Source organism: Cetorhinus maximus, chromosome 23, assembly GCF_964194155.1.
Source record: "Cetorhinus maximus chromosome 23, sCetMax3.hap1.1, whole genome shotgun sequence".
Classification (NCBI taxonomy): Eukaryota; Metazoa; Chordata; class Chondrichthyes; order Lamniformes; family Cetorhinidae; genus Cetorhinus; species Cetorhinus maximus.
In genome coordinates, this window is record NC_135901.1 from 37,770,412 (window position 1) to 37,793,770 (window position 23,359).

The 23,359-nt window shown below is 44.0% G+C and overlaps 1 protein-coding gene across 1 annotated transcript in view; it reads left to right on the forward strand.

The window, feature by feature from the left end:
* LOC144697983 (uncharacterized) overlaps positions 1–23,359 on the forward strand; it is a gene marked incomplete at its 5' end in the record, with an annotated part of 268,587 nt that overhangs the window by 69,119 nt on the left and 176,109 nt on the right. The gene's annotated exons all lie outside the window — the stretch shown is intronic.

Here is a 23,359-nt window from a genome sequence, read left to right on the forward strand (position 1 = left end):
ATGTTCAACCCCTCACCTAACAAAGGATAGCATTCCATTAGCCTTATTAATTACTTGCTGTACCTGCATACAAACTTTTTGTGACTCATTTACTAGAACACCTAGGTCCCTCTGCACCTCAGAATTACACAGCCATTCTCCATTTAAGCAATACTCTGCTTTTTTGTTCTTCCTGCCAAAGTGACCAACTTCTCCACATTTCACTCCATTTGCCTCTTCACAACATACTTTCCTACCTATCTTTGTGCCATCTGCCAATTTCGCTACCATGTCTTCACTCCCATCAAATAAGTCATTGATGTAGATCATAAAAAGTTGAGGCCCCAATACAGACCCCTGTGGGACTCCACTTGTCACATCCTGCCAATCGAAAAAAGACCCATTTACACATACTCCCTGCTTTCTGCCAGCCAGCCAGTCTCCTATCCATGCTAATAAGTTACCCCCTCCACCATGCACTTTTATTTTCCGTAATAATCTTTGATGTGGCACCTTATCAAATGCCTTCTGGAAATCCAAGTACAGTACGTCTACAGGCTCCACTTTATCCATTGCGCATGTTACTCCTTCAAAAAAACTCCAATCAATTGGTTAAACATGATTTTCCTTTCACAAAACCATGCTGACTCTTCCCAATTGCCTTGAGCTCTTCTAAGTGCCCAGCTATAACCTCCTTTATGATTGATTCTGGTAACTTCCCCACGACAGACGTCAAGCTAACTGGCCTATAGTTTCCTGTTTTCTGCCTCCCTCCCTTCTTGAATAGAGGGGTTATATTTGCTGCTTTCCAATCTGACGGAACCTTTCCAGAATCGAGCAAATTTTGGAAAATTGACACCAGCGCACCGACTACCGCATTAGCCGCCTCTTTTAAGACCCTAGGATGTAATTCATTGGATCCCAGAGACTTGACATCAGCAGCTCCTTCAATTTGCTCAGTACCATTTCCCCAGTGATTTCAATTTCACCAAATTACTTTCTCCTGTCACCTTCTGATTTGCAGCTATTACTGGAATGTTTTTTGTATCTTCTATATTGAACACAGAAGCAAAATATTATTCATTTCTTCCACCATTTCCTTATCTACTATTAACTCCCCACTGTCACCCTCTAGAGGACCAACACTCACTTTGCTCACTCTTTTCCTTTTTAAGCACCTGTAGAAACACTTACTATCCATTTTTACATTTCTAGCAAACTTCCTCTCACACTCTAATTTCTTTCTCCTGATTAACCTTTTAGCCATTTTCGACTGTTCTTTATATTCTGTCCAATCATCTGTCCTGCTGCTCATCTTTGTGGAGTTGTCTGCTTTTTCCTTAAGCTTGATGCTTTCCTTAACTTCTTTAGTTAACCACAGATGGTGGGTCCTCCCCTTATAATTTTTCTTTATGGTCGGGATGTACTCATTCTGAATACTCTGAAATATCCCCTTAAATGTCTGCCACTGCTTCTCTATTCATCTATCCTCTAGCCTAGTTTCCCAGTTCACTTCAGCTAGCTCAGCTTTCATCCCCACATAGTTGCCCTTATTTAAGTTTAAGATACTAGTCTTTGACCCACTCTTCTCCCTTTCAAACTGGATGTAAAATTCAACCATATTGTGCTCGCTGCTACCTAGCAGTGCCCTTACTCTGAGGTCATTAATTAATCCTGTTACATTACACAATACCAAGTCAAATATAACCAGCTCTCTGATTGGCTCCTGAACATGCTGCTCTAAGAAACTATCTCAAAAACATTCTAAGAACTCCTCATCCAGGCTATTACTGCCAATCTGACTCTACACCTTGAATTGCTACCTCTACCCAAGCTTGATCCCTCACCGCTCTTGTTTAGTTTAAAGCCTTCTCTACTTCCCTAGCTATGCGATTTGTGAGGACACTCATCCCAGCACGGTTCAGGTGTAAACCGTCCCAATGGTACAGCCCCCACTGCCCCCAGCACTGATACCAGTGCCCCACAAACCGGAACCCAGTTCTCCCGCACCAATCTTTGAGCCACGCATTGGTCTCTCTAATCTTATTTGCCCGATGCCAATTTGCACGTGGCTCAGGTAATAATCCAGAGATTATTACCTTTGAGTTTCTGCTGCATAATTTGGTACCTAGCTCCTCATATTGACTTTACAGAACCTCTTTCCTAGTTCTACCTATGTCATTGGTACGTACATGGACCACGACAACTGGATTCTCCCCCTCCCAGTGCAAGTCCCTCTCCAACCCTGAGCAGATGTCCCGATCCCTGGCACTGGGCAGGCAACACAGCCATCTGGACTCTCACTTTTTGCTGCAGAGAACAGTGTCAATGCCCTCACTATACTACCCCCTACTACCACTACATTCCTTTTTGCTCCCCCTGCGTGAATGGCTTCCTGTACCACAGTGTCATGGCCAGCCAGCTCATCCACCTTGCACATTTCACTTTCATCCACACAGGTTGTGAGCACCTCAAACCTGTTTGACACTTGCAAAGTCTGAGGCTCCTCCACTCCTGCCTGCTCAGTCCCATTACCTGCCTCACTAACAGTCACATCCTCCTGTCCCTCACTGCTGATCAAACAGATGACCTTCTTCTAAGAGGTGTGACTGTCTTCTGGAACAAAGTATCCAGGTATTTCTCCCCATCCCTTATGTTGCACAGTGTCTACATTTCGGTTTCGAGATCAATAATCCTGATACGGAATTCCTCAAGCTGCTTACACTTCCTGCAGACGTGTTTGTCATGGATCACCTTGGCGTCCAAAAGCTCCCACATCTCACAGCTGCAACATAACCCCTGTCCTACCATTCTAACTTATGTTATTTAGTTAATTTACTTTAATTACTTTCTTCCTATGTATGCTACAATTTACTGTGTTTACTGAATGCTAGTACCACTGACAACTAAAGATTATATGCTTCTTAACTACAAGGGATGTGTATTCGATGTTTGTTTAAGTAACTCTATTTTATTGCTTGTTTAAAATCTTTGTTGTTTTATTTGAATTTTAAAGTTTTCAAATTTTGGTTTAAGTTGTAAGTTTGTGAAGTTATTTTTATTTATAGATCTACCTGAATTCGTCTGTCCTAAGCTGGTTTCTCACACACTGTCCCTTAGACTGAACACTTACCGACCAATCAATGTACCAGCTTCCTGTGACCTCACAGTTGCCTCTTTCCCTCCTCTCCTGCTGCCTCACAGCAGCTGCAACAGTGAAACAGCCCATTCCACACTCAAATACTCCATCTGTATTTATAGACGTTCCTCACTCAAATCCCCCGTCTGTATTTATTGATGTTCCTCACTCAAATCCCCAGTCTGTATTTATTGACGTTCCTCACTCAAATCCCCAGTCTATATTTATTGACGTTCCTCACTCAAATACCCCGTCTGTATTTATTGACGTTCCTCATTCAAATCCCCCGTCTGTATTTATAGACGTTCCTCACTCAAATCCCCCGTCTGTATTTATAGACGTTTCTCACTCAAATCCCCCGTCTGTATTTATAGGCGCTCCTCACTCAAATCCCCGCTCTGTATTTATAGACGCTCCTCACTCAAATCCCCGGTCTGTATTTATAGGCGCTCCTCACTCAAATCCGCGGCCTGTATTTATAGACGCTCCTCACTCAAATCCCCGGTCTGTATTTATAGGCACTCCTCACTCAAATCCCCCATCTGTATTTATAGACGTTCCTCACTCAAATACCCCGTCTGTATTTATAGCCGCTCCTCACTCAAATCCCCAGTCTGTATTTATAGGTGTTGCTCAGCTCCCCACTGTCTCCTGCAGGTCCGCTCCGCTCTGACTCCCAGCAACGTGGGCCTCACTTGAATCCCCGGTCTATATTTATTGGCACTTCTCAGCTCCCAAGTATCTCCCATAGGTCCGCTCCACTCCAACTCCCAGCAAGGTAGAGGGATGGAGCCAGTGGCTATGGAGTGGCGTTTGTAGTGGGGACTGAAGACAATGGCTTCATTCTTCCCAATATTTAAATGGAAGAAATTTCTGTTCATCCAGTTCTGGATGTCAGACAAGTCAGGACGGTGTGTAACTTGGAGGGGAACTTAGAGGTGATGGTGTTCACATACACCTGTTACCCTGGTCCTTCTCGGGATGGAGATTTAGAGTTTAACCCTCTGTTTTATCCAGTGCCTCTCCCACCACTCTCTCTATTTGCTCTGATGGAGTCCAGAGTCTTGTGTAGGCCCAGACTGGGTGGCAGGTTCCCTTCCCTGAAGGACATTAGTGAACCAGTTGGGTTTTTATAACAATCCAGCAGTTTTCATGGTCACTTTTTCCTAGTGCCGGCCCCACAAATTCCCAGACTCATTCAGCTCAATTTCACAACCTGCCTTTGTGTTTTTGTGGGTTCTCTCACTCCCTTTTTTCTGTTTTAAATCAATTTCACAGGGGATTAGAAGGGGAGGATGTTAATTTGGGGAAGTGAAACAAAACATCACATCAGGATCTGATAGACTCACCCAATTTATCGTAACCTGAATATCATCGGATTTCGAACATGGAAGGAAAAAGCACCGTTCACAGTGGGGAGAAACCATACACGTGTTCTCTGTGTGTGGAAGAGGCTTTAGCGAATCATCTGGCCTTTCAGAACATAAAACAGTCACAACAGGGAGAAGCTGTGGAAACGTGCGGATTGCAGGAAGGGATTCACTTATACAGTTCAGCTGGAAACTCATCCGGACAGTCACACTGGGGAGAGGCTGTTCACCTGTCCAGAGTATGGGAAGGGAGAGAGAACAAAACAGTGAGTCATACGGACTCGAAACATTAAATGTTTATTTTCATTCCACAGATGATGTCAAATCTGCTGAGTTTTTCCAGCAGTGACGGAGGAGTGGGTGGGGCTGGATGACTGAATGGGAGCAGCTGGTCCTCCAGCCAATCAGACTGAATGAGGGGCGGGGCTGATCTCGGTTCTCCCTCATTGGCTGAAACTCTGCATCATTCTGAAAACTGGTTTGTCTCAAACTCGGGAGAAAACTGGACCTTTCTGTTTGTGATTTTAAACAGATGAAACCCTGTGGGTGTGGAGCAGACATTTCAACATTTGTTACTGAAATGTGGGAACATGATAAAACAACGTACAAATAATTCAAGGGCTCACTTCAAGGAATGACTAGCCAGGCAGGGAAAGTCACCATTAGAACAAGTAGAATCCCTGGTTTCCATAAATGAACGGGCAGAAGGGTTAGTACAGGTTAGGGAGAAGGTTAATCCTGTCATCATTCAGAACATCACATGGAAGCCCAGGCCTGGGAGACGGGGATCCACCGCAGGCATAGGAACAGGGGAACGAAAACAAAAAATGCCGGAAAAACACAGCAGGTCTGAAAGCATCTGTGGAGAGAGACAGAGATAACGTTTCGAGTCGTATAACCCTTCTTCAGATCGAAAAGGAGGCAGAGATGTGGTGAAATATGTACTGATTAAGGGGGGTGAATTTGCCCAATCTCTCTTCATAAGGCAATCCCACCATCCCTGGAACAAGCCTGTGAACTTTCATTGCACTCCCTCTAGGGCAATAATATCTTTCTGAGGCAAGGTGACCAAAACTGCACACACTACTCCAGGTGCGGTCTAAACAAGATTCTAAACAATTAAAGCAAGACTTCACTCCTCCTGTATTCAAATCCTCTTGTGGCAAAAGCTAACATTCCACGAGCCTTCCGAATAGCTTGCTGCATCTGCATGTTAGCCTTCAGCGACTTATGGACACGCTTTGTACATCTACACTTTCTCATCTCATCATTTAGGAAATACTCTGAACGTCAGTTCCTTCTGCCATTTTTCCAACAATATATTCCATCTGCCATGTTCTTACCCACTCACTAAGTCAAATCCTCCCATAGCTGCTTTACGTCTACCTCACAACACATTCCCACCTCGCTTTGTATTATCTGCGAACTTAGAAGGATTACATTTGGTCCCCACATCCAAATCGTTAATATATATTGTGATCAACTGGGACCCAAGTGATCCTTGTGGTACCCCACTAATCACAGCCTACCAACACGAGAATTACCCATTTATTCCTACTCTCTGTTTTCTGCCTGTTCGCCAATCCTTAATCCATGTCAGTGTATTGCCTCCTATCCCATGTGGGTTTATTTTGCTAATTAATATGTCAGGTCCCGGTGACTTATCAACTTTCAATCCCATTCTTACTGATATTAATTACCTTCAACTCTTTATTCTCTAAATCTTGGAGATTTCTTGTATCTTCCCCGGTGAAGGCAGACTCAGAATTATCATTTAGCTTCTCTGCCCTTTCTCTATTCCCCGACTCTGCATGCAATGGACCCACATTTGTCTAAAGCAGCTCTTAGAGTCTGTTTTTATCTTTTCTCTAGATTGTATTCATATGCTATTCTCCCTTTCTTTACCAGTTTCCTGGTCTTTTGTTGTATTTTAAAAGCCTCCCAATCCTCAGGTTTACTACCACTTCTGGCAACTTTATAAGCCTTATCTTCAAATCTTATACCATCCTTAACTTCCTTTGTCAGCCACGGTTGACTGACTTTTTGGGGGTTTTGCACCTTGAAGAAAGGTGTATGTGCTGTAAGCTATGTAATAATTATTTGAAGACTATCCATAGCCTCTGTACATTTTAATGTATTTTCACATTCTGTCTCAGCCAATTTCTCCCTCACGCCTTCATAACTTCCTTTATTCAACTTTAACACCCTTGCTTCAGAGTGAACTACCTCATTTTCAAACATAGTATAAAATACTTTAATATTGTGTTCACTCGCCCCTCAAGGTTCTTTTACAACAAGATTATTAATTAGTCCTTTTACATTACATAATGCTAGATCTAAAATAGCCTTTCCTCGAGTTGGCTCCTCAACATACTGCTCTAGAAAACCATCCCCAACATACTCCAGAAATTCATCTTCCACAGAATCAGTGCTCAGTTGGTTTACCCAGTGTACACGTAGATTGAAGTCATCCATGATCAATGTATAGCCTATGCTACATGCTTCTATCATCTCCTGATTAATACATTACCATTACCATTACTATTTGGTAGGCTATGAACAACTCCAACCAATGTTTGCCGCCTTTTGCTAATTCTTAGCTCCACCCAGATTCCACACATTGTTCTTCCAAACTGAGATCCCCTTTACTAATGTGTTGATCTCATCCCTTATTATCAGCACAACTCCACCTCCTTGTCTGCCTTTACTAAACTTCCAGTTTCCATGAATATTCAGTTTGCAGTTTTTGTCGCTATGCAGCCATGTTTCCATAATGGCAATAATATCATACCCCAATAATATCTTACTATTTGTGCCTTTTGATCATCGATTGCGAATGCTGTGCACATTCAGGTAGAGTGGCTTTAATTTTGTCTTTTTAACATAATTCTGCATTTGAAGCTTACTCAATGCTCTGCTTTGTTTCTCCTGCCTTGTAGCCTCACTACTACTTCCTGTTACCCATTTTACTTCCTTCTCATTTTACACTTAAAGGAGGATGAGTAGAATAAATTTCCAGTAACTTCACTTTGCTACACTTCTCCTAACTTTATCTTACTTTGTTGTTTACTTTATGACTATATTTCACTTTGGCTTGATTTAACGTTACTTCCCTATTGTTGGTGTTCCTTACTGAAATCCAGGTAGCTACCTCTTTATAATTGTTATGTTTTTTTTTTCTAGTTTTAAGCTAGTTAAACACACTCCCTAACAGCAACTTCTCACCAACCAAGTTTTCCTGTAATGTCACTCTTGGGATTTTTTTCAAACTCAGCCCACTGCCTGAGCAGAGGTGCTCCTCACAGGTCTGGCTGTCTCCTCTCCCAGAAGGTGAGACACGTCGGGAAGGACCAGAAGGGAAAATTTACCTGTGTCACAGCCACATAGGATCTCACTTGTGGCTTTGATAAGAACTGTTATCGAACTGAGGCAGGGCAGAAACCTGATTGGAGGGATTCAAACAGGGAGTTCTCGGAAAAATGGACACGGATTTGGGAGATTACAAAATGTTTAAGGATGTTTGAAAGGAAAGTGAGGCTGGAGATGAGGCGGCAGCATGCAAAATTGGAAGAGTGAAGGGTTTGTTTTTATTTAAGGGCGTTGTAATGATGGAAGGTTTAAAGGTGAGAGGCACAGTATCTGAAAAGAGAGAACCATTGACAATGACGGCAAACATGGGGAAGTTGGATTGTCAGTAGTTTAATGGGAATAGGGTCAATGGAGCAGGTGGTGCACACAGAGGGCATGACAGGAGATGGGAGAGAAACTGGAAAAAGATGTGTTCACGGCTCAGACATTGGGGGAAATTTAGAGACAGTTTGTCCTGGTGGGTTAATGGAAGAGAGGGAAGCAGCAGAGGCAGCTGATCAGATTGTCTCAATCTTAGTGACAAAGTAGCTCCATGAGCTCCTCACAATTGTTGTTGGGGGTGAGGATGGAGGAGACAGGGCAGAGGGATAGCCCTTCAAAAGGAACTAGCTTGTATTAGGGATATCAAAATGACTCAACACACTGTTTATCGAAAAGCTGATTTATTCCAATTTTATACAGAATCTGTAACTGGGCTGGTGATTATTAACATCAACAGAAACACACTCCAATCAATATGCTTCAGACAAGAATATCATTGGGAATTAAATCCAACCACAGCAGTTACTTGTGAGCACGCTGGTGTCTCAGCAGATTGGATGATTGAGTGAGTCCCTTCCCACACTCTGAGCAGGTAAATGGCCTCTCCCCAGTGTGAACACGCTGGTGTCTCAGTAGATGGAATGATTGAGTGAATTCCTTCCCACACTCAGAGCAGGTGAATGGTCTCTCCCCAGTGTGTACTTGCTGGTGTTCCAGTAGGGTGGATGGATCAGCAAATCCCTTTTCACATGTGGAGCAGGTAAATGGTCTCTCCCTAGTGTGAACCCTCTGGTGCCTCAGCAGGATGGATGAATCAGTGAATCCCTTCCCACAATCAGAACAGGTTAACGGTCTCTCCCCAGTATGAACTTGCTGGTGTCTAAGCAGATGGAATGACTGAGTGAACCCCTTCCCACAATCAGATCAGGTAAATGGTCTCTCCCCACTGTGAACTCGTCGGTGTTTCAGTCGTTTGGAAGAATCAGCAAATCGTTTTTACACACAGTGCAGGTAAACGGTCTTTCCCCAGTGTGAACTCACTTATGTTTCATTGGGGAGAATGAATCAGCAAATCCCTTTTTACACACAGTACAGGTAAACAGTCTCTCCCTAGTGTGAACTTGCTGGTGTCTCAGCAGGCTGGATGACTGAGTGAATCCCTTCCCACACTCAGAGCAGGCGAACGGCCTCTGCCCAGTGTGAACTCGCTGGTGTTTCAGTGGGTTGGATGAATCAGAAAATCCCTTTCCACACACTGAACTCATGAATGGCCTCTCTCCAGTGTTTGTGCGCTGATGGATTTCCACAGTCCCCACATTTCCATGGATTCTCTCCATTGTGACTGTGTTTCAACAGGTCAGATGATCGGCTGAAGCCTCGCCCATGCACAGAACATGCGCGTGGTTTCTCCCCACTGTGAACAGGGCTCTTAACTCCCATATTCAAAATCCAATGGTATTTGGGTTACGATAAATTGGACGACACCGTGAGATCCTGATGTGATGTCGGGTTTGTGATTCTGAACTGCAAACCCTGTGAAAATAGTACAAAACAAACAGGTGAGTGAGAGAGAACTCACAAAAACACAAAGGCTGGGTGTGAAATTGAGCTCAACGTGTGGGACTGGCATTACGAAAAAGTGACCATGAAATCTGCTGGATTGTCATAAAAACCCAACTGGTTCACTAATGTTCTTCATGAAAGGAACCTGCCTGCCAGTCTGGGTCTACACAACTCTACCAGAACTTTGACAGAATTTCCCAATCCCTTATCCTCCAACCTCCATAAGGACCAGGGTAGCAGGTGAGTGTGAACACCATGACCTCCAAGTCACACTCCGCCCTGACTTGTCTGACATCCATTGCTGGATGGACAGAAACTTCCTCCATTTAAATTTTGGGAAGACTGAAGCCATTGTTTTCATTACCCACTACAAACTCCACTCCCCAACCTTCAATGCCTTTCTGACAACTCTGAGGCCAAACCAGACTGTTCACAATCTTGGTGTCATATTTTACCCCAAGCTGAGCTTCTGACTATGTACCACTAAGGCCGTCCATTTCCACATCAGTCATTTTGCCGAATTTCATTCCTGCCTCAGCTCAGCTGCTGCTGAAACGCATCCATTCCTTTGTTACCTCTAAACTGGAATCTTCCTAGCCTGCCACATAAACAATGAAGTCATTTAAAACTCCACTTCCCATGTCTTTACTCGTACTTTGTCTCATTCATCCAACGCCCCTGTTCTCATTGAGCTACATAGGCTCCTTGTTAAGCAGCACCTCAATGTTCAAATTCTCATCCTTGTTTTGAAATCCTTCAGTGACTACGCCCCTCACTATCTCTATCCTATCCTCCAATCTACATCCCTCCCAGATACCTGGACTCATTTCATTCAGGCCGATTGAGCATCCCTGGTTTTAATTGACTCACCATTGGTGACCGTGTCTTCAGCTGCTCAGGCTATAAGCTCTAGAATTCCCTATTTAGGCCTCTCTTTCTCATCCTTTAAGACTCTCCTTAAAACTTACCTCTTTGACCAAGCTGTTGATCATGTGTCCCAATATCTCCTCATATGCTTCAGTGTTAAATATTCCGGTATAATATTCCTGTGAAATATTTTGGAATGTTTTATTCTAATCAGTGTGCTATATAAATGCAACTTGTTGTTGTTGATTTGGACTTTTATCATCGCTTAGTGAAAATCTTGTAACTCCTTACTAAACAGCATTGTGGGAGCAACTTCACCACAGTGACTGCAGCGGTTCACCAACACCTGACCAACAGACAACTGGGGATTGACAATATCTGCTGGTCTTGTTAGTGACACCCAAATTCCAAGAATGGAGTTAACAAAAAAATCTCGGATACAAATGCATTGTGGGAATACTTGTGGGAAAACAATACTCTTAAATTAAATGGCCAGTGTCAGTTTAGCAACTCGATCACCCCCAGAATCCACCTCCCTTGACAGTCTCACATTGGAAATTGCTGGGCCTGACTGGGTTCCAAAGTCCTCGGGGCTAACCCCAGCAGCTTCTCCTCCAACACCACTCCAGCTCAAAACTGATGCAACAAAAAAGACCCCCATTCAACACCCCTAATTCAAACCGGCTCCTAATTGGCCTGTCTGTGTTTCCAGACTTGGTTCGAAAAGACAATAAATGAAAGCAAAGCTCTGCAAGGCTGGATCTGAAATTAAGAGACAAAATATTTCAAATATCCAGCAGGTCAGACAGCACGAACAGATTAAGAAACAGAAATAGGGGCTCAGGTCGCTGACCTGCCTTCAGGCTGCACGAAAACTCTAGGCGATGCCCGCCGACTAATGGCGGGCAATGTTCCCACAATGCTATGCGCCCCAGCAACCGCTCTATCTAAAAGTTGTTCATTTCCTGATCGAAGGTCGGTTGCTGCAATCGGCAGGTGGCAACTATGGCGCCGGGAGAGTCAAGGAGGAGAAGAACTGCAGCAAAATACAGGAGGACGATCACCCGCCATTATTACAGAACAATAAGCCGCGCATCTGCGCTTGCGCACCCACACCAGGGCCGGGACTAACAACTGTCCCGCATCCAGAATCACCGGGACCTGCAGCCTGGAACTGGGAGTGGGAGAAACGGGAAGAATGAGGAGAAACAATATAATCCAACACTCACAACAACCTCCAATCCACCTCCATTCCCGGGATAGTGAGACAGAGTTTAGAAACACTCACCAACACGACTCCAGTGAAACTTCCACGAGGAAAGGGGATCAGTGACTGTGCCTGCTCTGATATAGCCCCAGACCTGTCACTCAAACCCCCTAACTCCGCCCAGTTCACAGCTCAACCTACCACCTTGACCCCGTCGGGCCCAGGTGTAGGACAGTCCAAGGTGAGTCCTTCGTGTAACCAGGACAGTGGGGGAGGTGTGACCTCCTACCCCGTAATTTGTCCCAAATGGTTCCACCCACCGCCCCCCCAAGGCCCACTAAACACTGCATGCAGACGGCTGAAGGACCTTGGGGATCCTCACTGACCTGCACACGTACATTATGCTGCACCCCACCCTCGAAACACTCTGTAAACAAGTTGCTTTTCTTTTTTTCTGCTGCCCCTTCGCATAAACATCTTGTTTCATACAAGTTTTGTTTAAGACTTGTTTAATCTTGTTTAATTACAGGGCCATGGGGCAAAGGCAGGGACGTGGCATTAGGTAAATTGTCCCTTCAGGGGGCTAATACAGACACGACTGGCTGAATGGCCTCCTTCTTTGCTGCAACCATTCTATGATTCTCTGACTTGTCTCTATCCCGCTGATCCGTTCAAAGTGATTCCCACCTTCTGCTTTTGTCCCTGGCTCCCTGTTTAATCAAGTAATTCCTCCCTTTCCCCTGCTCACTCTGTGCAGTGTGTGTGAGACTTCCTCCGGACACCTCCCCCCACCACCATCCCGGCCCCTTTAAACATCAGCAGCTTTCTGCTTGTCTGGTTTTAGTTTATATTTACATAATTGCAGGATTTAGCTTCAAACTCGCCTTTATTGAAAACAGCAAACTGCAAATTTTTGTCGCATACGACAGGATAGGTTCTTTTGTTTAAAGTCAGAGCCAAAAATGCAGTTACTGTCCTCAATTAAAGAGGCTCTTAATTTTATTCTGCGCCAGACCAGTAAATAAAACAGTGAACATTATCCCCCAGACCCGAATATAAAACAGTGAACATTATCCCCCAGACCCGAATATAAAACAGTGAACATAATCTCCCAGACCTGAATATAAAACAGTGAACATTATCCCCTTAGACCCGAATATAAAGCAGTGAACATTATCCCCCTAGACCCGAATATAAAACAGTGAACATTATCCCCCTAGACCCGAATATAAAGCAGTGAACATTATCCCCCCCCACCCCCCACCAGAGCCGAATCTGAAACAGTGAACATTATTCCCCAGACCTGAATATAAAACAATGAGACTGGAGTTTCATGAGACCGAGACTTCTGTTATCGATGTGGCAAATTAATTTGGGACATTCTCTATCTTTACAAACTCTCACAGTCTACAATCCCGACATGAAACTGAAAATGCTGGAATTCCTCAGCAGGTCAGGCCTTAATCTGTGGCAAGAGAAACAGAGGTAACGTGACAGCTCTGTGACCTTTCATCTGACCTGAGAATATATAGAAATGTAACAGTTCATTACCAGATCAAAAGGAGACACTTTACAGACTTCGGGAATCAAAATTTGAGTTCAACAATTTTCTATCATAATCTCTGCCCTCGTTGGTTTCTTATTTTTTGAGTCCTCGTTTTCCTTTCTCATTTCTCTCATTTTCTTCACATTGCATACAGACTGTTGTTATTGTGCCATTCACACCTAATCTAGAAACAGCTTTTATGTTTTTAATAGTCCCATTACCACTCCCTTTGACCTTGCATCATGAAACCTTTTGTCAGTTAATCTCTCCCACCCTGCAGCCTTTCATAGACCTTTCCTTCTGTTCCTTTTCCACCTCCCCCCTTTCACTGGCTCACAGACCTGAAACGTTAATTCTGTTTCTCTCTCTACAGATTCTTCCAGTCCTGCTGAGTGTTTCCAGTTTTTATTCTATTCATTTCATGTTTTAAGCCTTGCAGAATTGTTCGTTTCTCCATTCCAAGCACTCTACCTGACATTATTAATAATTCAATTCAGTTATTCATAAATTAATTTATCTGTACTTTATGTCTTGAAATCTGATTAATTATTAAGCTATGTATCAGTTATCAGTGTCTTTAAATTTAGTTACAATTTCACAACTCCTCACGTTCTCCTCACGCTTCCTGTCACTAATATTAAATCCTTAGTAATCTCAAATGGAAGGATCAGCCCAGCATCGACAGACCAGTCAGTTTAACTTCTGTGTGGGAAAGCATTTAGAAGCGGCAATTCAGGTTAAAATTAAGCCACTTGTACAATTTGTTCAGGATAATTGTGTTGAACTAAATTTCTTAAGTTTTTGATAAGGCAACAGAGAATGTTGATGAGGATAACACGGTTGATGTGCAAATGAACTGCTAAAAGGCATTTGATACAGTGCCAAGTAACAGGCTTGTCTGCAAAGTTAAAGTCCATGGGGCAGAGGCAGCATTTGCTGCATGACAGGAAACAACACGCATGGTGAACTGTTGCTTTTTCAGATTTAGGAAAAGTATACAGTGGGATCACAAGGGGTCGGTGGTCAGTCCATTGATTTCTTGATATATATTCATGACCTAGACTTGTGTGTGCAGAGCAGCATTTCAAAATTTGCAAACGACACCAAATTTTCAAGTTGTGCTTACAGTGGGGAGGACAGTGATAAACCTCAAGAGGACACAGACAAGATGGTGGAATGGGCAGACAGGTGGCAGATAAAATGTAATTCAGAGAGTTGTGAAGTGATTCATTTTGGTAGAAAGAACGAGGAGCGACAATATAAAATAAAGGAGACAATTGTAAAAGGGTGCAGGAGCAGTGGAATCTGGGGTTATATGTGAACAAATCATTGAAGATGGCGGGGCAGGCTAAGAAAGCAGTGAATAAGGCATGTGGAATCCTGGGCTTTATGGATATGGGAATAGAGTACAAAATCAACCAAGTTAGAATAAACCTGAATAAAACACTGCTTTGGACCCAACTGCACTATTGTGTCCAATTCTGAGCTTTAGGAAGAATGTGAGGCTTAGAGAGTGTGCAGGAAATATTCACAAGAGATCAGAACTTCAATTAGGCGAGGTGAAGTTAGGCTTGTTATCCTTGGAAGGGGAACCATTCTCTTGCATCTTTCCTGGACCCTCTGTCTTCACTTCCTTCTGAAATTGTAACCATTCGGTGGCAGTGTTGTTTAAAAACTTTCTTTCATGGAATGTGGGCAGGGACAGCATTTGTTGCCCTTGAAGCAAGATCTTGCCACACCATTTCAGAGGGTTATTAAGAGTAACCACATTTCAGTGTGGATCTGGAGTCACATGTCAGGCCAGGTAAGGACGGCAGATTTCCTCCCCGAAAGGACATTAGTGAACCAGGTGGGTTTTTATGACAATCGACAATGGCTGAATTGTCGCCCTTATTGAGACTTGCTTTCAATTCCAGATTTAATAATTGATTTTAAATCCCGCCAGCTGCTGTGGTGGGATTTGAACCCCTGTCCCCAGAGCATCAAGCTGGTTTTCTGGATTAATAGCCCAGTAACATTCCCACCGTCTCCCCCAATATATATTTTATATATACATTGTTTTATCATGTTCCCACGTTTCAGTAACAAATGTTGAAATGTCTGCTCCACATCCACAGGGTTTCATCTGTTTAAAGTCACAAACAGAAAGGTCCAGTTTTCTCCTGGAGTTTGAGAGAAATCAGTTTTCAGAATGATGCAGAGTTTCAGCCAATGAGGGAGATCCTGGCTCAGCCCCGCCCCTCATTCACTCTGATTTGCTGGAGGAGGAGCTGCTCTCTTTCGGTCATCCAGCCCCGCCTACTCCTCCTATTGGTCCGGAACCACCGTCAATCAGCCGGTCATTGTGAGCTGACAGGTGAGAGGTCAGTGTTGGGGGGCGGGGTTTACAATTTCCGAATGCGGCCCCAGAGCCGAATCTGAACCAATGAACATTCTCCACCCTCACCATCCGCCGCTTCCGGCTTCTCTCCGGCACCAACCTCCAGCAAAGAGAACAGGAGGCTCCGAGCATGCGCCATCGACCCGGACAATCCGCGGCAGATAGAGCGGTTTCTGAGGCGCACGGGATTGTGGGTAATCCGGCGGCCATTAGGGACCCAGTCTCAGTTAATCTTTGTCTGAATCTGGGAAAGCAAGAGGAAGATTGTGTTCGCATCTGTGGAAAGAAATAAAAACAATTAATGTTTCGAGTCCGTATGACATACGGACTCGAAACGTTAACAGATTTTTTCTCTCTCCACATATACTGTTAGGCCTGCTGAGTTTTTCCAGCATTTTCTGTTTTTGTTTCAGGCTTCCAGCATCCACAGTATTTTGCTTTTATTTTAAAGTTGTGAAGTCACCTGAGCCAAATGAGATGCACCCAAGGGTACTAGGAGAAATAAGAGTGGAAGTTACAGAGACATTGGCCATAGTATTTCATTGTGCCTTAGATTCAGGTGACGAAGGACTGGAAAATTGCAAACGTTCCACCCTTGTTCAAAAATAGGTGTAAGGATAAGCCCAGAAACTGCAGGCCAGTTAGTTTAACTTCAGTGGTGGGTAACTTCTAGAAATTATAATTTGGACGAAGTTAACACTCACATGGACAAATGCAGGTTAATTAAGGGAAGACAGCATGGACTTCTTAAGGGAAAACAATGTTTTACTAACTTCCTGGAGTTTTTTGAAGAGGTAACAGAAAGGGTTGATGAGGGCAATGCTGTTGATGTGGTGTACATGGACTTTCAAAAAGCATTTGGTACAGGGCTGCACAACAGACTTTTAAGCAAAGTTATAGCTCATGGAATAAATGGGACAGTAGCCACATAGATATGGAATTGGCTCAGTGGAAGGAAACAGAAAGTAGTGGTTAATGGATGTTTTTCAGGCTGGTGGAAGGTTTGTAATGGTGTTTGCCAGGGGTCAGTGTTGGGACTCGGGCTTTTCCTGATATATATTAATGACCTAGATCTTGATGTAAAGGGAAATATTTCAAAGTTTTCAGAAGATGCAAAACGTGGAAGCATTGAGAACAGTGATGAGGACAGTGTAGAACTTCAAAAAAGAAGTAGACAAGTTGGTGGAATGGGGCAATCGTGTGGAAGATGAAGTTCAATGCAGAGAAATGTGAGGTGATACATCTTGGTAGAAAGAACATGAAGGGCAATATAAATTAAGGGCACAACTCTAAACGGGTTGAAGGAGAAAGGAACCTGGGTGTATATGCCCATAAGTCATTGAAAGTTGCAGCAGAGTCATTGAGAGGGTGTTTATTAAAATATACAGTATCCTGGGTTTTATTCATAGGGGCATAGAGTACAAGAGCAAGGAGGTTATGTTGAATTTGTATAAGTCACTAGTTTGGCATCAGGTGGTTTATTGCATCCATTTCTGGGCACTGCACTTCAGGAAGGATGTGAAGGCATTGGAGAGGGCACTGTAAAGATTCGCAAGCCTGGCTCCTGGGAGGAAGAACAGCGCTTAGGAAAGTGAATTTGAGAAATCAGGACTGTTTTCATTAGAGAAAATAAAGTTTAGAGGAGATTTGATAGATGTTTTCAAATGGGGGCTGGACAGAGCAGATAAGGAGAAACTGTTCCCACCGATCAAAGGACTGAGAACAGTTTTAAAGTGACCAGTAAAAGAATCAACAATGATATGAGGAAAAGATTTTCACGCAGTGTCTGGTATGCTTTGTGCGGGAGTGTGGTTGAGGCAGGTCCAATTGAAGCATTCAGGAGGGAATTAGGCTGTTATCTGAAAAGGAATAATGTACAGGGTTACGGGGGAAAGGTGGGAGAAGAGAACTAGGTGAGTTGCTCATTCAGAGAGCCAGTGCAGACACGATGGTCAAAATAGCCTCCTTCAGCGCCAAACCAAATCTGTGATGTGGTAAAAATTGATAACATTCGGTAAAAATAAAAATTGAATTGAATGTGTTAGAGATATCAAAACGACTCAACACACTGTGTTTAATGCAAAACTGATTTATTTGAATAAATAAATAAACCGCGGCAGATAGAGCGGTTTCTGAGACGCACGGGATTGTGGGTTATCCGGCCGCCACGAGAGTTACTCTTTATCGGGATCTGGGGAAGTGAGGGTGAATGGACAGAATGTCAGCATAGGGATTAGAGAACGACTGCAGAATTCCTCGCTGCAGAGGGATCTACGTGTTCTCGTACATAAATTGCAACTCCTCCCATTCATCCCGTGAGAAACCTAGCTAGAATTTTTTTTAAAACGAATAGCAAGCGTTTCTATAGGTATTTAAATAGGTAAATAGTAGGTAAAGTGAGTGTTGATCCTCTAGAGAGTGAGAATAAGGACATAATTGTAGATAATATGGAAATGGCAGGTGAAATTAACACATATTTTGCTTATAACTTCACTACAGAGGATATAAAAACATTCCAGGAATAGCTGTAAATCGGGAGGTTGAGAGGAGAGAGGAACGTGGTGAAATTACAATCACTAGGGAAACAGTACTGAGCAAACTGATGGAGCTGTGGGCTGACAAGTCTCCGGGTCCTGATGACTTCATCCTAGGATCTTAAAAGGGGTGGCTAAATGAGGTTGTAGTTTAGCGATGGTGTTAAATTTTCAAAATACCCTAGATTCTGGCATGGCTCCATCAGACCGGAAAGTAGCAAATATAACCCCTCTATTCAAGCAGGGAGGGGGGCAGAAAACAGCAAACGACAGGCCAGTTAGCTTGATGTCAATGATGGGGAAGGTGTTAGCATCGATCATTAGAGAGGTTATAGCTGGGTACTTAGAAAAGTTCAAGGTAATCGGGAAGAGTCAGCATGGTATTATGAAAGGGAAATCATGTTTAACCAATTTATTAGATTTCTTTGAAGGAGTGGCATGTGCAGTGGATAGAAGGTTGCGTGTAAACGTACTGTACTTGGATTTCCAGAAAGCATTTGATAAGGTGCCACATCAAAGGTTATTGTGAAAAATAAAAGCTCATGGTGTAGGGGATAACATATTAGCCTGTAAAGAAGTTTGGCTGGCTGGCAGAAAACAGAGTGTATGCATAAGTGGGTCTTTGCCTGATTGGCAGGATGTGACGAATGGAGTCCTGCAGGGGTCTGTGCTGGGGATTCAACTTTTTACAATTTACGTCCATGACTTAGATGAGGGGAGCGATGGCATGGTAGCTAAATTTGCAGAGGGCACAAACATAGGTAGGAAAGTATGTTGTGAAGAAGACAAAAGGAGTTTGCAGATGAATATTGATAGGTTGACTGAGTGGGTAAAAATATGGCAGATGGACGGCAATATGGGAAAATGTGAAGTTGTTCACTTTGGCAGGAAGAATAAAAAGCAGAGTATTACTTAAACAGAGAACAACTGCAAAATTCCCAGGTCCAGAGGGACCTAGGTGTTCTTTTGCATAAGTAACTAAACATTAGTATGCAGGTACAGCAAGCAATCAACTAGGCTAATGGAACACTATCCTTTATTACGAGAGGAATTGAACATAGAAGTGAAGAGGTTATGCTTCAGTTTTAGAGGACATTGGTGAGACTGCATCTCAAATATTGTGAATACTGTGTGCAGTTTTGGTCTCCTTATTTAAGGAAGGATATAAATACATTGGAGGTGGTTAAGAGAAGGTTTACTGGATTGCTACCTGGGATTCACGAGTTGTTTTATAATGGAAGGTTAGATAGACTGGGCTTATTTCTACTGGAGTTTAGAGGAATGAGGGTGGCTTGATTGAAGTATATAAGATCCTAAATTGTCTTGACAAGGTGGATATGGAAAGGGTGTTTCCTCCTGTGGGGGAGTTCAGAACTAGGGGGAACTATTTTAAAATTAGGGGACGCCCTTTTAGGACAGAGATGAGGAGATTTTTACTTTGCCTCAGAGGGTTGTACCACTTTGCAACTCTCTGCCTCAGAAGGCGATGGAGATGGGGTCATTGAATATTTTTAAGGCAGAGGTAGATAGATGCTCATTAGGCAAGGGAGTCAAAGACAAACACAAACAGATCAGCCATGATCTTATTGAATGGTAGAGCAGGATTGAGGGGCAGAATGGCCTACTTCTACTCCTAATTCCTTTTTTTCATTCATTCATGGGGTGTGGGCATCGCTGGTGAGGCCAGCATTTATTTCCCATCCCTAATTGCCCTTGTTCAGAGGGCATTTAAGGGTCAACTAAACTGCTATCGGCCTGGAGTCACTTGTAGGCCAGACCGGGTAAGACCAGCAGATTTCCTTCTATAAAGGACATTAATGAACCAGATGGGTTTTTACGACAATCGGCAATGGTTTCATGATCGTCATCAGACTTTTAGTTCCAGGTTTTTACTGAATTCAAATTTCACCATCTGCCACCATGGTGGGATCTGCTGGGTCCCCAAAGCATTACCCTGGATCTCTGGAAAACTGGTCAGTCACAATACCACTATGCCACCACCTCGTATGTTTATATATTCATAATAAGTCTGTGACAGACCAAAGCACAATTATTCCCCTAGTTTTATATTTTAAAGATTTAAAAGTATGCAGGAGAACACCTGAAGAGACATAACTATGGCAACTTACATGGGGAACTTGGGTGAGCAGCAATTTAGCAGTAACAGGGTCAATGACAGATTGTTTTAGCACAGAGGGAGGCCATTCATCTCTTCATGAGCATGTGGTGGGTCTCATTGGCAAGATGAGCACTGAGAGGGCATGAGGGGAGATGGGAGAGAAATGGGAGGAAAATGTGGGTTCAGGGCTCAGACAAGAGGGATGTTCAGAGGTACTTTCTCTTGAAAATATAATAGTGTCGGGATGAAGCAGAGGCAGCTGATCGGATTGTCTCACTCTTAGTGACAAAGATGCTCCATGACCTCCTCACACTTGTTGGAAATGAGGATGGAGGAGACAGGGGTGAGGAAGAGTCCATCAAAAGGAACTAACTCGTGTTGGAGATATTAAAAAGACTTGACACACTGTGTGTTTAACACAAAGCTGATTTATTTGACTTTAATCCACAATATTAACCACTATAATTGGGCTGGAGTTTATTAACATCAGTAGAAACAGCCTCCAATGAACATGTTCAGTCTTGGATGTGATTAACAGCAAAATCTCATCACTGTAGTTACTCATAAACTCGGTGTCTCACCAGGTGGGATAAATAAACAGATCCCTTCCCACATTCGGGGAGGTGAATGGCCTCTCCTCTCTGTGGCTGGTGTACAATGGCATGAGATAATATCCTGGACACAGTCCTGCAGTGACAGCACCTGAATGATCTCTCATCAGTGTGAACATGTAGATGGAACGTCAGATCCCTGGAATTTATATAGCGCTTCCCAGAATCTGGGCACTTAAAAAGCCTTGCCCAAAAGTGAACTCACGGTTGTGTCTGAAACAGGTTGGGTGACTGAGGACATCTCTTCCCTCTCTGGGAGCAGGTGTACAACCTCTCCACTGTGTAAACTCATTGTTGTGTCTGTGGGTTGGGTGACTGAGTGAATCCCTCCCTAGACTTGGTGCAGGTGAATGGACTTTCCTCTGTGTGAATTCGCTGGTGTCTCTGCTGGCTGGATGAATGAGAAAATCCCTTCCCACAGTTGGAGCAGATAAATGGCCTCTCCCCCGTGTGAACTCGCCGGTGAGCCAATAAATTGCTTGACTGAGTGAATCCCTTCCCACACTCAGAGCAGGTGAATGGCCTCTCACCAGTGTGAACTCGCTGGTGTCTCTGCAGGGCGGATGACTGAGTGAATCTAACACCGCACTCGGAGCAGGTGAATGGTCTCTCTCCAGTGTGAGTGCGCCCGTGTCTCATCAGGGTGGATGACTGAGTGAATCCCTTCCCACTCAGAGCAGCTGAATGGCCTCTCTCCAGTGTGAACTCGCTGGTGTCTCTGTGGGTTGGATGACTGAGTGAATCCCTCCCCAGCCTCAGAGCAGATGAATGGACTTTCCTCAGTGTCATCTTCCTGGTGTCTCTGTGGATTGGATCCCTGAGTGAATCCCTCCCCAGGCTCGGAGCAGGTGAATGGACTTTCCTCAGTGTGAATTCACTGGTGTCTCTGTGTGTTGGATCCCTGAGTGAATCCCTCCCCAGACTCGGAGCAGGAGAATGGACTTTCCTCAGTGTCATCTTCCTGGTGTCTCTGTGGGTTGGATGACTGAGTGAATCCCTTCCCACACTCAGAGCAGCTGAATGGCCTCTCCCCAGTGTGAACCTGTTGGTGATCCAATAAATTGCATGACTGAGTGAATCCCTTCCCATACACAGAACAGATGAATGGCCTGCCCCCAGTGTGAACTCACTGGTGTCTCAGCAGAGTGGATGACTGAGTGAATCCAACCCCACACTCAGAGCAGAGGAATCATCTCTCGCTAGTGTGAATTCGCTGGTGTCTCAGAAGGTCATTTGACTGAATAAATACCTTCTCACACTCTGAGCAGCTGAATGGTTTCTCCCCAGTGTGAACTCGCTGGTGTCTCAGCAAGTGGGATAATTGAGTGAATTGCTTCCCACATTCAGAGCAGGTGAATGGCCTGTCCCCAGTGTGAACCTGCTGGTGTCTCAGTAGGTGGGATAATTGAGTGAATCCCTTCCCACACTGGGAGCAGGAGAATGGCCTCTCCCCAGTGTGGTTTCGCTGGCGTGTCAGTAGGTTGGTTGAATTAATGAATCCCTTCCCACACAGAGGGCAGGTAAATGGCCTCTCCCCAGTGTGAATTCGCTGGTGTATGAGTAGGGTGGATGACTGAGAGAATCACTTCCCACACTCAGAACAGGTGAACAGTTTCCCCCTAGCATGACTGCACTTGTGTTTTGACAGGCCAGATGATCGGCTGAAGCCTCATCCACACACAGAATACGTGTACAGTTTTTCACCATTGTGAACGGTGCTTGTTCCTTCCATGTTTAATCGGGTGACTCCGTCAGATCCTGATGTGATGTTTGGTTTCAGTTTCCTGACTGCAAATCCTCCCCTTCTAATCCTCTGTGAAATTAATTTAAAACAGAAAAAAGGGAGTGAGAGAGAACCCACAGAAACACAAAGGCAGGTTGTGAAATTGAGCTGAATGAATCTGGTAATTTGTGGGGCCGGGACTAGGAAAAAGTGACCATGAAAACTGCTGGATTGTTATTGTCTTCAGTCCCCGCTACAAACTCCACTTCCTCGTCACTGACTCCATCCATCTCACAGGCAACTGTCTGAGACTGAACCAGACTGTTCACAACCATGGTGAAATATTTCACCCCAAGGTGAGCTTCCAACCACATATCCACATCATCACCAAGACTACCTATTTCCACCTCAGTAACATCGCCCGACTCCACCCCAGTCTCAGCTCATCTGCTGCTGAAACTCTCATCCATTCCTTTGTCACGTCCAGACTTAACTATCCTAACACACTCCCGGCCACCTTCCACATTCAACCTCCCTCTAATCTTGAGGTCATCCAAAACTCTGCTGCCTGTGTGCTTACTCGCACCAAGTCTTGTTCACCCATCACCCCTGTGCTCACCGACCTACAAAGGTTCCTCGTTAAGAAGCAACTAAATTTTCAAATTCTCATCCTTGTTTTCAAATCCCTCCA